The sequence below is a fragment of the Micromys minutus genome (assembly GCF_963924665.1).
Source record: "Micromys minutus genome assembly, chromosome: 25".
Lineage (NCBI taxonomy): Eukaryota > Metazoa > Chordata > Mammalia > Rodentia > Muridae > Micromys > Micromys minutus.
The window spans coordinates 41,125,004-41,138,951 of record NC_137960.1 but is presented as its reverse complement, the minus strand read 5'-3'; the positions used below and the strand labels follow the sequence as shown (position 1 = coordinate 41,138,951).

General features: G+C 46.1%; 1 protein-coding gene and 1 pseudogene across 2 annotated transcripts in view; one reads left to right on the top strand and one right to left on the bottom strand.

Moving 5' to 3' along the window:
* Positions 1-1,995: 1,995 nt before the first annotated feature.
* Positions 1,996-2,930, bottom strand: LOC308437285 (U3 small nucleolar ribonucleoprotein IMP4-like; annotated as a pseudogene). The gene is made up of 2 exons: positions 2,850-2,930; positions 1,996-2,780 (listed from the first exon to the last, which is right to left on the bottom strand). The product of its transcript is annotated as a U3 small nucleolar ribonucleoprotein IMP4-like (transcript).
* An 8,380-nt stretch (positions 2,931-11,310) lies between these two features.
* The window catches only part of TRAF3IP2 (TRAF3 interacting protein 2), a 40,128-nt gene continuing 37,490 nt past the window's right edge, over positions 11,311-13,948 (top strand). The window contains exon 1 of the mRNA XM_080938409.1: positions 11,311-11,942. The gene's annotated coding sequence lies outside the window, so the exon portion shown is untranslated. The remainder of the gene's footprint in view (positions 11,943-13,948) is intronic.

The following is a 13,948-nucleotide window of genomic DNA, read 5'->3' as shown; positions in this document are numbered from 1 at the left end:
AACCATCCCCACCTCTCGGAGCCCTAGCATTTATACACCCTCTGAAAAGTTGCCAGAATTCCAAATGTCACACAATGCCAGAAACTATCTGCAGCTGGAAAAACCACGTCTCTACTGGAGCTCAAGGCAAATCACACTCAGCTGCTGTGGACAGTCTGAAGCTCTGAAAGTCTTGGGACACCCCTGCACCTGGGATTAAAATGAAAGCACATTCTTAACCAAAATTCCAAAATTCTCACTACATTCTTCCCTTGTCTGATTATCCCAGTTGTGAACCTGGGACCTTCGATGCTAATGTTCCTTCTGGAGAGTTGCTCTTGGGATGTATTTGTTTATTTCATTTTAGAGTATCCTTCCCTAGAACCTACCTCATGTGGGGGCTCTAACAAGTCATGTGTAAGGCAGGCAACATGTTTAGGGCTAGTACATACCATCTCCCAAAGCCTCTCATTCTGTTCTTGGTAGTAGAATAGAACAGGAACCTTACTGGACCCAGGAAAGCACTGTACTACTGAGCAGCTCCTTAGCCCTCCAAATGCATCCTGCAGGTTAGCTACTAGTGAAGTGGTGGTTTTAACAGGAAGCCAATGTTAAATGTTAACAGGGCTTACTGTAGAGATACTGCCCCAAACTTCAGATCCAACTAACCACAGGAAGCCACCCAGGAACAGGTAATCTTTGACGTAGAATAGTTCCCTTCAAGTATGCAAATGTTTGGTAAAAGACACCCAGTGTTGTGGTGATGGTCTAACAGCCTAGCTTGACAAATCTGCTGTTCCCAGTATCCTTTTAGTACGAGAAGGAGATGAATAAATCTGAACTTTGTAGGGGAGGGAACCTTATCTTCATGTGTACCTGTATCTATAACAAATTACAGTAATCTCCCCTGTCTGAGCTTCAGTTACCTGCAGCTATGTGCATCAAATATAGCCTGAAAATATAAAAAGGGAATTTCCAGGAACAAATAATTCTTCCATTTTAAATTGTGCATCAGGGGCCGGAAAGATGGCTGAGTGGGTAAAGGAGCTTTCTGCCAAGCCTGATGACCCAAGTTTGATCCCTGGGATCCACATGGTGAAAGGAAATAACCAACCCCCAAAGGGTTGTAACTCTCAAAGGCCTGACCACAGAGGCCCACATCCAAAAGCCACACAGCCCACTCCAAAGGTCCCACAGCTTCCCCAAACAGCATCTCAAGTTCTAAACGAAATGTTGACACTGGGGAACCTGTGAGGGACATTTCCCATTCCCACCGTCACATCCACCAGTTTTTGTATTACTTAACAATGACATCTAAGAACAAAAGTAAATGCTGGTAATTTTATAGAGTTATGACTTCTGCTTTATTATTAGCCATTGTTAACCTCTTAGTATGTCTAACTTGTAAATTAAATGATCATAAATATGTACGCAGGGCTTGGTATGCTGAGTTTCAGGATTTAGGTGTTTGGGATGTATCTTTTGTGGGCTAAAGGAGACTATTCTAGACTGGGTAAAATATAAACAGCAGACACCTCTTTCTTTCTTTTTTTGTCATGAGCTAGGCGTGGAATAGGCACTAGCTATTGGCCTCGGCATTTATTCATGAAGTATCAAGTCTCAGTCATCTCAGGGAGCAAAGAGGCTGAGCAGAGAAGCTTTCAGAGGAGGGCGCACCTGCTCGGTAGAGTTGAACTGACAAGTTAGGCTGGCACTTGAATGGTGACAGCTTGCTGCTGGTGATAAAGACTGACCCTAAACCACTGGAAAAAAAGTGTTCACAGGGCCTAAGTCCCAAGGTAAGCATTCATTTTCCAGTGGAGATCTGTACCCTACCACAGCCCGACGGTGACTTCACAGCCCACAGGTCCTCTCCCCGAAAGACAGTTAGAGGCGGCTGGTGACATGACCACAGAGGGTTTATTCAGACCCCTCCACCTCCATTTAGGATTAGGCAATGTGACAAGTCTCTGATCAGGATTCCAAGTCTGCATCCTGACTGGCCGGCGACTCGACTCACTCAGCACTCAGGAAGACCCTCTTGCGGGCAGTGTTGGTATATGGGTGCCAGCGCCACCCTACATCGGCGGTAGCCTCCTGCTCCAGTGTGCCCAGGGGAATCATGTACAGCTTGAGCTCAGTTCGAGGCCCAACCTCAGCTCCACATTTCGGTGGTCTGTCTTCTTGTAGACATGGTGCCGGAATGAAATGTAGTCATCCTGGTTTGCAAAGGTGATGACCCGGTGGCTGTCGTCTTTTGGCACAGGGAATAGGTAGCGAAGTATGCCAGACACCCGCTTGCCCAGCCGTGAGGAAAAGCCATGAGTAATGAGGTGGGGCTTAGCCTCTGACATGGTTCCTAGGTCAGGGATGTCGTGCCACATGACCACGTTACACAGTGTGAAGTAGGCAGTAGGACCGAAGGGCAGATGGCTGACAATGAGCCCCATGTCAATGCTCATGGACGACCAACAGGTCGGTGACCCCATTTGCTTTGCAAGCTCGCACTAGTGCTCCAACCTATGCCAACCTCGGTTCATGCGCTGGGCACCTGGGAACACCAGCTTCAGTTCCTTTGCAAACATTTTCGGGCGAGAACTGGGGTCTCGGGAGGTAGTGATCATGACCTTGGGGTCCTCAGCCCCAGCCCATCGATATTCATCATCTACATGGCTGGTTACACCTTCACCACCAGCATCATCGAACTCCAAGGACCCCTGTAAGGCTAGAGCCTCCCGGCGTAACTCCGTGGGAATCAGCTGATTTTCTTCTAGAGCACGCTTGACTCACTCCTCCTTCTCCTGACTCACTCCTCCTTCTCCTGACTCACTCCTCCTTCTCCTGACTCACTCCTCCTTCTCCTGACTCACTCCTCCTTCTCGCTGCGCCTCCTCTTGCGCCTTGCGGTATGGGTACTCGCGGCGCAGGCGAGCCTCCCAACACAGCATGATGAGCGCCGCTCTCTCACTCTCTCACGAGTCTGGACTCTTCTGGTGTTGCCCGCACCATGCAGCGACCACTTCCGCCCTCAACCAAGAAAGCCTTTAGAGGCTTCGCCTGATTCCCCAGACACCTCTTTATCAGAGTTCAGAAGGCTTGGAAACCCAAGAATAAGGTGCCGGTAGATCCCATGTCTGCCAACAGCCTCTTCCTCATGGATATGAATGGCCTTCTCTGTCTCCTCACATGGTGAGAAAGCAAAGAGGGACCACTTGACCAATATCACTCCACAGACCTCTACCTTCAGGAACTTTTTTCTCCTAAGACCATCTCGTTGACAATTTAGTCTCAGCATATGACATATCAAATTATACAGGCCTCTTAGGAAGAGTGGCCGAGACACCTTTCTGCTTTGAGTCTGTGATACCAAGACCTCTGTTAGGTTCTGGAGGTCCTGATCCAGTGTGCCAACAGGACAGGAGACATGTCACCAAAAGGGAAGGGCCACCTGGACAGATAGCAAGGAAAACCAGGGCTTGGTGGGGATGGCAGAGGTCAGGCTGAGTCTATGTGCCTGCCTGTTCCAGCTTCCATTTTGAACTGAAGCAGCCAAGCAGAGCAGGAGAGACTCAGTGTGCCGTGGGCCTCTGCGTTATCTAGTGGCTGCTGAGTTGGAACTGCCGCATTGCCACTGCCTGTCCATCTGAAGGAGACCCAAGTAAGTGCTGAGAAGTTTCTGCTTGTATGTCCAACACCCAGTGTGTGTCAGGACCAAGGTCAGTACTTACAGAAGGTTGGGAGGCTAGAGTAAATGTCCAGATATACTGGAGGGGTGATCACTCCTCTCTGGAGACTCAGGCAACCTATGATTGTTGCTCAGAACCCTTTGAACAAGGGCCATTCTCAGAGGACAGCATGAGGGTAGTTATCTTCCTTTATACATGGTAGGCCAAGTGTTATAAACTACATTCTTATGACAATTATCTCTCAAATTCATGCTGAAATTTTATACCTACTTCATATAATTGTACAAGGGAATAGGGTCTTTGAAAGATAACTAAATTGTGGCAATAAGACCTCATGGATAGGATTAGCATCCCTGTAAAAGGGACCAGAGAACATCCCAGGCTTCTCTACTGAATGAGACAGAGCAAGAAGGCCACTCATGAACCAGGAAGCAGGCTTTCTGCCAATACACAGTCTTCTAGTGTCTTGTCATGGTTAGGTATAAGCCTAACCATGTTTTTGTTTGGAGGAATGTGGATTTGAGGACTTTGGAAAGCATGGGATATATTAAGTGGGGCTTAACAGGACATTCTAGTAGTAATAGAGAAGATGGTGGTACTTAGGGTGATTTAAACTGTAGAGGTCAGCTGGCTCAAGAGGTTCCAGAGAATTTTAGTATGTTGCCCAAAGATTGTTCTTGTGATGTTTTGATGAAGAATATGACTGCTTTTTGCTCTTGTGTTTAGAGTCTGCCTGAGGCTAAGGTGAAGAGATTCAGATTAATTGCATTGACAAAGGAAGTCTCAGAAAAGCACTGTACAGACTTTGTCCTCTGGTTTACTCTCATGAAGAGCATTTTGATTAAGCATAGCAAGTTTAGAAAGGAAAAATATAAATTGTGTGGTTCAAGTAATAAAGAAGCGCCAGGAAGTGAAATGGAGCTAAATCCTGTGTTCAAGGATATTAAATGGGATTAACGGAGTGGTAGTCTTAGGGCAGGATCCCACCGAGCCATGCTTATTGTTTCTCTGTTTGCTGTTGAACAAGAGATAGTTGTATCATGCTAGGCATTATTATGAACTAGTTATTGTTTTCTGCCAGACAATAACAGCCCTCTGCTAAAGACAGATCTCTCTTGCTTGAAAAAAATTCTAAAAACTCTCTGGATAGTTCATCTCTTACAGATCAAAAGCCCAGTCTTTTGTTTATATATTAATTCAGTCATTTACTCCAGGTTCCCTTTTGATTATCCCATTAATCAGCATTCCATGACCCCAGCCTCCTAATTCTTAGAAAAAAACAGCAAGTACATTTTTTTTTTAAATCATGGAAAATGAACTCAGAAATCTGCTTGCCTTTGTAAGCACAGACAATAACCTTAGCTGTGTATGATTCTGTCCTAAAATTACAATTCTTACCACTCCAAGGCTTAACCTCACTATCTTCAACTTGAACTTAGGAATCTGCCCACCTTTGTATCTTTCTGACAAGCTGGCTCATAGTGCAGCTGCCTTTGTTCTTTTAGGCCTATGAAGCCCCTTCTACAATCCTATTATAACCTACAAAGTGTTGCATCTTTATAGTTTGCATAGTTGAGATATTATATATTTTTGAACTCATGTTTTCAGAGTTCTTTCCTACAGCCAAAAGAGCTGTCTGTCCTGAAGGTCTCAGATTTTACTATTTTTTCTAAGAACATAAACACACTCTTGCATCCCAGACTCATGCTATCTCTGATGGTCATGGAGTCATTAACCTTGTCAGAGAGAATAATTCTTGATAGAGGAACATGAAGTTTTATGTGTGTGTGTGTATTACAAACAAGCTCCATACTTAGCAACCATCAGCACTTGCAGAGTCCCACTGGCTCTGTTACAGGGGCAGGAAATGGTCACATTGTCCCTCCTACATGGCTAAACATGATTCACCAGTTTTCATTTGGATTTTTAATCTCAAATGAACTACAATCCAGAAGTGGAAGATACACCTGTGATCCAGATATTGAGGATGAAAGACATAGATTTTTGATTCAGAGCTTAAGGTATAGTAGCAGTGAAAAGCTTAGGCTCAGTATATATGGTAGTTATATACATGTTTAATTCCAGGAGACAGATGCAAGCAGACCAAGGCCAACCTGGGACAGAGCAAGTTCCAGGCATGATGGTAGATGCTTTTAATCTCAGAACTCAGGAGACAGAGCCATACTGAGCAAATTCCAGGAAAGTCAAGCTTAGGCAGTGAAGGAGTTGGAAAACAGAAAGCTGATGATGATGTAATAGAACAAGAGGGGCCATGTTCAAGCCCCAGCAATCAGAAAAATTTGGCAGCTTCAGCCGTGTGGCTCTGGCTTTACAGTCAAGAATAGAAGGGACTACCGGGACAATTGATGCTGGTCAGCTGGAGCTAAGAATTTAGCAATGATTAAGAAAAGACCAGCATCACAGAGGTAAAATCTTTTGGGAAGTGTTTTCGGAGACCACAAAGAAACTCTGTTTCAGAAATAACCAATGTTGTACTTCATGCTGTAGTTGGACTTGGTAGTATGCCGAGTCACTCAAGTGGTACTAGTTTTGAAGGCATGAGGGGGGCATGAAGAGCAGCTGAGACTTGGCACTGTGAGAGGCCAGGAAAGGCCATTGGTGAAGGTGCAGCCTCAGGTGCAGTTGACACCCTAGGAATGAGGTTGAGGCTTAGCATCATGAACAGAACCTCTTGATGAAGCCCAGTTGCAGTAGAAAATCCCAGTGTAGTGGACATGCCAGTACCATGGGATGGCCACCACGAACAGCAGCAGCAATGGAGGGGAGTCAGCCAGAGCCTAGAGTGCTACCGAGGGCAAAGCTGGAAAAGTGACCCAAGCCCTTCAGAAGAGCCCAAAAGATGGTGTGTCGATCCCAGACATTGAAACAAGAAGTTGTGAAGTTCAAGTTGCCTTGGAGACCCCAAGATGTTAGAGATGCCAGAGCTGTGGGATACTTGCCTAAGAAAGCTGCTAAAGGGAGTAGAACCAGCCCAAGAGAAATAAGTTCATTGTAGCCATCAAAACTGAAAGGAGTTGGACATAAGAAATGGAGATGCAGAGTCTGGAGTTTGCCCAGGTGGTTTGTGATCTTGCTTTGGTCCAATGTTTCCTCACTTTGATTGGGATTGGTAATGTATATTCTGTGTCATGAGATATTGGAAGTATGTGATCTGCTTTTTAATTTATATTTTATAGGGAATTATAGTTAAGAGATTGTTTGAATCTCAGAAGAGACTTGGAACTTTTAAATGTTGATATCATAATAGACAACGGGGACATTTAAAATTAGACTAAATGTATTTTGCATTGTGCTATGGTGTGATAAATATTAAAAAAACGGGGTAACCTTTTATCCCATACTAATGCTGGCACTAGTAGGACCACATGGCCCTGTGAGGCGTCTTTATCTCAGCAGCTCCACACCACCACCAAGTACTCACAGACCGCGGCTGCCTTTGACCCAGGTGATCTGCTTCACCTACTTCTGATCTGGGTGGTCCACAACCACCCCAACATGTTGTTTTTACTCACTTTCCTTTGGCAGGTTGTTGCTATGCCTTGCACACACACATCCCAGCTCTGAGACAGGTTTTGTGAGTCCTGCCACTACACCCTCCTTTAAACTCAATAAAGTCACCCACATCAAAGAACACACCAAAACACATATAACAACCTATATATGTGTGTGTGTATAGAGAAGAATATCCACATCTGCCGCCATGTTGGCTCCCCAGCTCCTTCCCCTTCCTACCTCTTCCTCTGGCTTTCCTCATTTTCTTCCCTTCCTCTACTCTCCTACTTTACAAAACCTTTGTCCCCACCCCACTCTCTACTGTCCAATCATGTATCACCTTGACATTAACCTACATAACATGCTTTCTGTTTACTTAAAAAAAAATCTTTTCTCTCAAATGTAAGCTGTGCACAACTATTATCATTTGAAAACCATCTAAATTACTGTGTTTCCTCAAAGTTAATTAGCTTGGGTAGGCTATAAAACTAAATTAGTCTTCAACTTCATCAGAAATCTGAGAATAACCAAGTATCTATAAACATAGGAAGCTTAACATGGTTTCCAGAATTTAGCCAATTTATAGTGGCTGCTGATCCCCTGGACAGTCCCTCATTCCTCAAAACATCAGTCTTCAGCCTTCTGGCCCAGGATCGCCTAACAGACCTTTGTAATGCAGAATTTTGAAGGGCTGATAATTCTGGCTTGGCAAAGATTATCAGTCAACTATTCTGCATAATGTGTCCCTTTCTGGACAATATTTGTCTGTAGATGAACTGAGGAAATTTTTGCCTAGTGGCTGTCTCACCACAATTGGAGCAACTCCACTGATGCTCAATTTCTTCTTAGAATTCCATAGCCTATGGATGCCAGGGAGTGAAATGTGATTTGAATATACTCGGCCATGGGAAGTTGCGTTATTAAGAGGCATGGCCTTATTGGAGGAAGTATGTCACTGTGGAAGTGGCTTTGAGAGCCTCTTCCCAGCTGCCTGGGGAAGACAGATTCCTCTTTGCTATTTTTGGATCAGGATGTAGAGCTCTCAGCTTCTTCTCCAGTACCATGTCTACCTGGACTCTCCCATGCTTCCACCATGATGATAATGGACTAAACCTCTGAACCTATAAGCCATCCCCAATTAAATGTTGTCCTTTATGAAACTTGCCTTGCTTATGGTGTTTCTTCACAGCAAATAAAACTCCAACACTCACGCTCAAGCACACACACACACACACACACACACACACACACACATTCGTGCACGCACACAGGATGCATCCAGATAATTCAACAATGCCTAGCTGTGAATGGAAAGTCCAAGAATCTAGTAGTTGCTCAGTCCCACAAGGCCGGGTATGTCTGCTGTTCTTCTGTATATGCTACAATTCTGAAGAAGGATGTTCCAATGGCAATGAAGGAATGGATGTGTGAGCAAAGTGAGGCAAAACAGGTAAAAAGCTTGTCTTCCATGTCTATATTGGCTTCCAGCAAAAGGTGTGGCCCAGATTAAAGATGTCTTCCCACCTCAGGTCCAGATAAAAAACCTGTGTCTTCTCATCTCAAAATGTGAATCAGAGGCTTATCTTCCTACCCCTAAGGTATGGACTAGAAGTGGACTCACATACTCCCAACTAAGCACAAAAACTCTCACTCTCTCCTAGGTGTGTCCTCCATTTCTGGATTACAGTTCTTTGGTGGTTTGAACAAACTTGGCCCAGGGAGCGACACTATTAGGAAGTTGGCCTTGCTGGAATAGGTTTGCCCTGATAGAGGAAGTGTGCCATTATGGTGTGGGTTTTAATGCCTTTGTCCTACCTTCCTGGAAGCCAGTCTTCTGTCTGCCTTCAGAACAAGATGCAGAACTCTCAGCAACACAGTCTCCCGTATTCCTACAATGATGGCTCCTTAAGTTCCACTTAAAGCATCCCATTGCATTCCAAATCCAAGATCCCCCAAATTCACATTCTTCCAAACAAAAGCATGGTCAGGCCTATTACAGCAATAGCCTAGTCCCTGGTACCAACTTCTGTCTTAGGGTTTTATTGCTGTGAAAAGACATTAATTGGATTAATGTCCAAGGCATTTAATTGGAGCTGGCTTATAGGTTCAGAGAGGCTCAGTATATTATTTTTATGGTGGGAAGCATGGCATCATGCAAGTAGACTTGGAGCTAGAGAGCCAAAAGTTTTACCTCTTAATCTGAAGGCAGCCAGAAAGAGGGTGTCTTCCATACTGGGCATAGCCTGAGCATAGGAGGCAGTGACATATGACACTCCTCCTCCAACAAGGCCACACCTCCTCCAACAAAGCCACACCTCTTAATAGTTTCACTCCCTATGGTTAACTCTCTAAAATAGTATCGCCTAATTAAACACTTTCTTTTCTGAGTTGACTTGGTGATAGTATCTTCTCACAGCAACAGAAAAGCAACCAAGACAAGCCCTGACAAAAGACAAAGGAATCCCTAAACTTGGCAAACATAAATCCTTTACTTACAAACTTTTTAACTAAGAGTAAGATGTTTGGCCTGTATCTTGACTAGTCCTGCTACTTTGGACTTTGACAGCAGCTATTCCTGTGTAAACACAGACGCAGTCGTGGCCTTGCCTGTTTATTGCTTCCTTCCGTCCTCTCTTGAGCCTTGTCAAGAGTTGTGTAAAGAAAGGAAACCACCTCAGCTGCACTCAGACTTGCAGGAACCAGTCGAGAGCTGAACGGCCAAGGGAGGAAAGATACCCACAAGCAAGCAAAACAGCTCTGAGTTTGGCTGCTCCACAAACTATCTCTGTGCCCTTCAAGAAGCTACTGGTTGTCTCTGAGCCTTGCGTTCCTCGAAGGCACACTGGGAAAGGCAGTTTCAGCACCTCTCAAGTCTGCTAGAAGGGTTAAAGGTATGCAAAACTCCCCAGGGAAGAGCTGCTCCCTGGGAGGCTACACTGAGCATCCAGACAGCAGTGACAAGCTGAAGTGAAGTGTTTACATCCCAGGCCTCAGGCATGGCCTCTGTCATTCTTGCAGTCGAAACTCGCCAGGCGTGTGCAGACAGCGGTCTCTCGTGCAGGAGACTATATAAACAGTTTACATCTTCGGGCTGCTTTCCGGGAGGGGCTTAGCAGGGGCTGAGCAAGAAGTTGGTATCCCCAAGCTAGGATGGATTCAGAGAGGAGGGGTGCCCAGCAACCTCAGACAGGCCTTAGGCTTTTCCCCCAGACTCCTACAACACAGCTCTCATTGGGTGGAGACTAAAAGAAAAGGCTGTCCTGACTCCTCGTGGAAAGGGTTCCAAAGGTAGAGGCTTCCAGAAACACCTCTGAGACTTTACTCAGCCCATTTAAGGACAGCTATGAGAAATGAGAAATGAATTTGTCTGCTCTCCTACTCCCCCTCCATTTGCCTTCCATTTCCCGTTCTCCTTTCAATGATGATAGCTGCTCCCCCCCACCCCATTATCCTGGTTTCAGCCATTCTACACAGAACGTTGTTATCCCCCAACCACTAAGATGCAATAATAATTTCTGAGGCAGACCAGACTCCGCTCCAAGCATTTCTGACCTGATGACCCAACAGGTATACAGTGATAACCTACCATGTCATGGGCAGTGTCCTAGATGCCGGACACACAAGTCTCTCCCTCCCTCCGTGTCTCTCTCTGTGTGTGTGTGTGTGTGTGTGTGTGAGAGAGAGAGAGAGAGAGAGAGAGAGAGAGAGACCATATATATTATCAAAATAATGTTTTATCAAATACTTTCTCAGAGCCACTTCCCCGTGTTAATTTGCACAGATAGTAAGTAAATACAAATACGCATTGTTTTAACAGCTAATAACACTTCATTGTAAAAACACACCACAATGTGTATACCACCTTTATTATAAAGTTCTCTTTGCTCGGAATGTGTGGCACAACTTTAAGTGTAATACTTGGGCAGACCTGATTGAGGGCATTCTGGGCGGTGTCCCTATGCAAGAGTGTGGAGACAGGACAGGCTCAGCCTGAAACACCTTCTGTGGGGGAGGGGGAGGTCAGAGGACACAGTGGAGAGCTCTGCTGTGGCCTGAAGGAGTTCACACCGGGACTGGCTTCCATCACCCTCCAAGGCCTTGCAAGTAACCAGGATTCAGGTCTGTACAATACTTTCTGTAGGGTACTGAGTAAACAAAGGGAGAAGGAAGAAATAAACTTAATATTATGAAATGAGAAGCCGGTGGGGTGTGAGTGTGTGTGTGTGTGTGTATAGCCTTGTGCAGGACTGTAGGCTGTGAATCCTTTGCCCCTGAGTTACGGGCAGCAAGTCTGTTTTAGTGAGTTAAGACTCAGGGAAAAGCTCTTGCTTCATCGTCTCTCCCGTTACCAGGCCCAGGTTTCTTCGTTTGAAGCTACTCGAGAATAAGCAGTCTGAATACTCCAATTCAGTATCCTTGAGACAGCTTCTCAGGCGCTGCAGTAACCCAGAAGCCCGGGGCATTCCTCACAGTTTCTTATCTGGGTGGTAAAAGGCAAGATGCAGCCTAATTGGTTGCTGGTTCTCTCTGGTAAACGCAGGAGGTTTCTGTTTTCAGAAATGAAGTGAGTTCTCAGCGGTTGATTCACTGCCCCACGGGGAGACTGCAGAGCAGAGGCTTCCTCTCCGGAGAGATTTGCATACGACTTCCACTTCCTGCTCGGAGAGCCTGCTCCACCACTTACCTGGACCTGGAGAGGGCGAGGGATCCCCGAGAGCAGAGCCAGCGACCACCCCCGGGCCCGTGAGTCGGTGGCGATCTTAGGTAAGCGCTTGCCTGCTCTGACCTCTTTAACCACTGACCGCCTTTCCAGTCCACTGCCTTCTCCGTGGCCAGAAGGTCCTGATCCCACTTCCCTCCGCCCCCAAGCCCTCACGTCCCCACCCTTACCTTGATCATCTGGAAGCCAGTTTGAACTGTGACAGAGTTCCTTCAAGAATGTGGCGCCGGTTTGGGGTTTCTTTCGGGCAGGCCGGGCTGAGCTTAACTCTTTAAGGAGGGGGCACGCCACTACAAGCTGCCGACTTGGAATTTTCAGTACTCATGGTTAGCCACCAAGAAATCACGGTACGCAGTGAGTTCAAGGCCAGCCTGGATGACGTAGCAAGAACCTGTCTTTAAAACGAATCAAAACTGTTTCTCCAAGGAGGGAGCCATGGTAGAAAGGATTAAGTAATTGGCTTGCAGCCCAAGACACGTCAGTGACAGCGGGAAGGCCAACTCCCAGTTTTTCTCCGTTCTATGCTAGGGGAAAATACCAACACCACATTCTTGAGTCAGAAAGTGCTCGATGCCCCCACCCCCTCAGGCCTCCGTTTCCCCTAGCCAGTCATTTGCTGGGTCTGGGTGGTGCTGGGGACGCCAGGGGAGAAACACTGGATCTTAGAAAGTGCCTTCTGTGACTTCCTAGTTCACAGTGGCCTCTTAGACTACAGAGGCTTTTTTAAGGGACTCAGTGGAAAGAAACCAAATTAATAATTGAAAAAAAGAGAACAGAAAACTTGCTTCCAAGTTCTCCCTCTACTTCGTGTGGGTCCATCTCTTAGGCAATTCTCTTTGGCTCCCAGAAGCCTGGATTTCTTCATCTGCAAAGTGTGTGTGTGTGTGTGTGTGTGTGTGTGTGTGTGTGTGTACACTAATTAACATGATTATGTCTAAATTCCTAAGAAAACAAGGCCACGGCAGTTCCAGAAGGGCACCATAATGGGTGGTCTCTAAAACTTGTATTGTTTGCCAATTATTACACATATAAATTTTAACTCTGCTACTAGTGTGTTAGGAAGGCCTTTGCTTCTTATATTTTTCCAGCCCTCAGAGCCTGGCATGCCATCAAACGCTGTAGAGGTACTCAATCTTGCATGTAAACTTTAAAAAAAATTTTTTTCAATTCCCCTCATCTGTTTTCCAGGCCAAAGGTAAAGCAGCTGTCAGGGCAGGCAGCCTGTGGTGGGGTGGGGGTGGGGGGTGTGGTGGGAGGGGGGCTGAGGGTGGGGGGTATCAGCTGTGGCTCTGCAGGAGAGCTCCTAGAATCCAGGCATCATTTCTGGCTTTAACCACATAGGGGGAAATGGGATTTCTTGAATTTAGCTCATGTCCCATGTGTTTGCTGAGAGTCAAGGCAGGCCCCAGAGCTGGCAGAAGGCCCTGCTGCAGAGGCCAGGAGCTGGATCAGAAGGCGCTCAGCCCGCAGCAGGCCATGTGTGGGCCTTTAATGGGAGGGGAAAAGGACCAGAGAAACACATCCCAGCACCATGTAAGGCTGGCAACTGTGATTAGAGTCATTACTGGCTGGCAGATACACTGGATCCTTAACCTCTTCCAAACCACTGCCTTAAGAAACATGATCATTGTTTCTTTTGAGCGATTACTGACAGTCAGTACAGTTCCAGCAGGTTCCAGCTTTGAGTCTTGCTAAACTCTCTGTGGAGTGTCCAGACTCTGGTATAGGTCATACCAGACACGTCTCTGTATTCTGGAATAAGGGCACCAGACTTCCAGTACATTCGCTTGTGGTGAGTTCTTGGTTCTTACTTCAATTCTTGAAGTTCTCACCTCAAACCTGGATAGCAGCTGTGTAGTCACCAGCCCCACTCTGATGTTGAAGCTCCACCACAACCACTCTTAATCTGGTGTTCTTCCGAGCCGTCTCTCACAGGATAAGTGTTAGAACATGGATGATGTAGCCATTCGGACACGTTCACTTTGTGGGGCCTCGTTAATGGGAATGAGGGCCAGACAACGTGGCAGGACACTGGGGGTGGGGGGGAGGA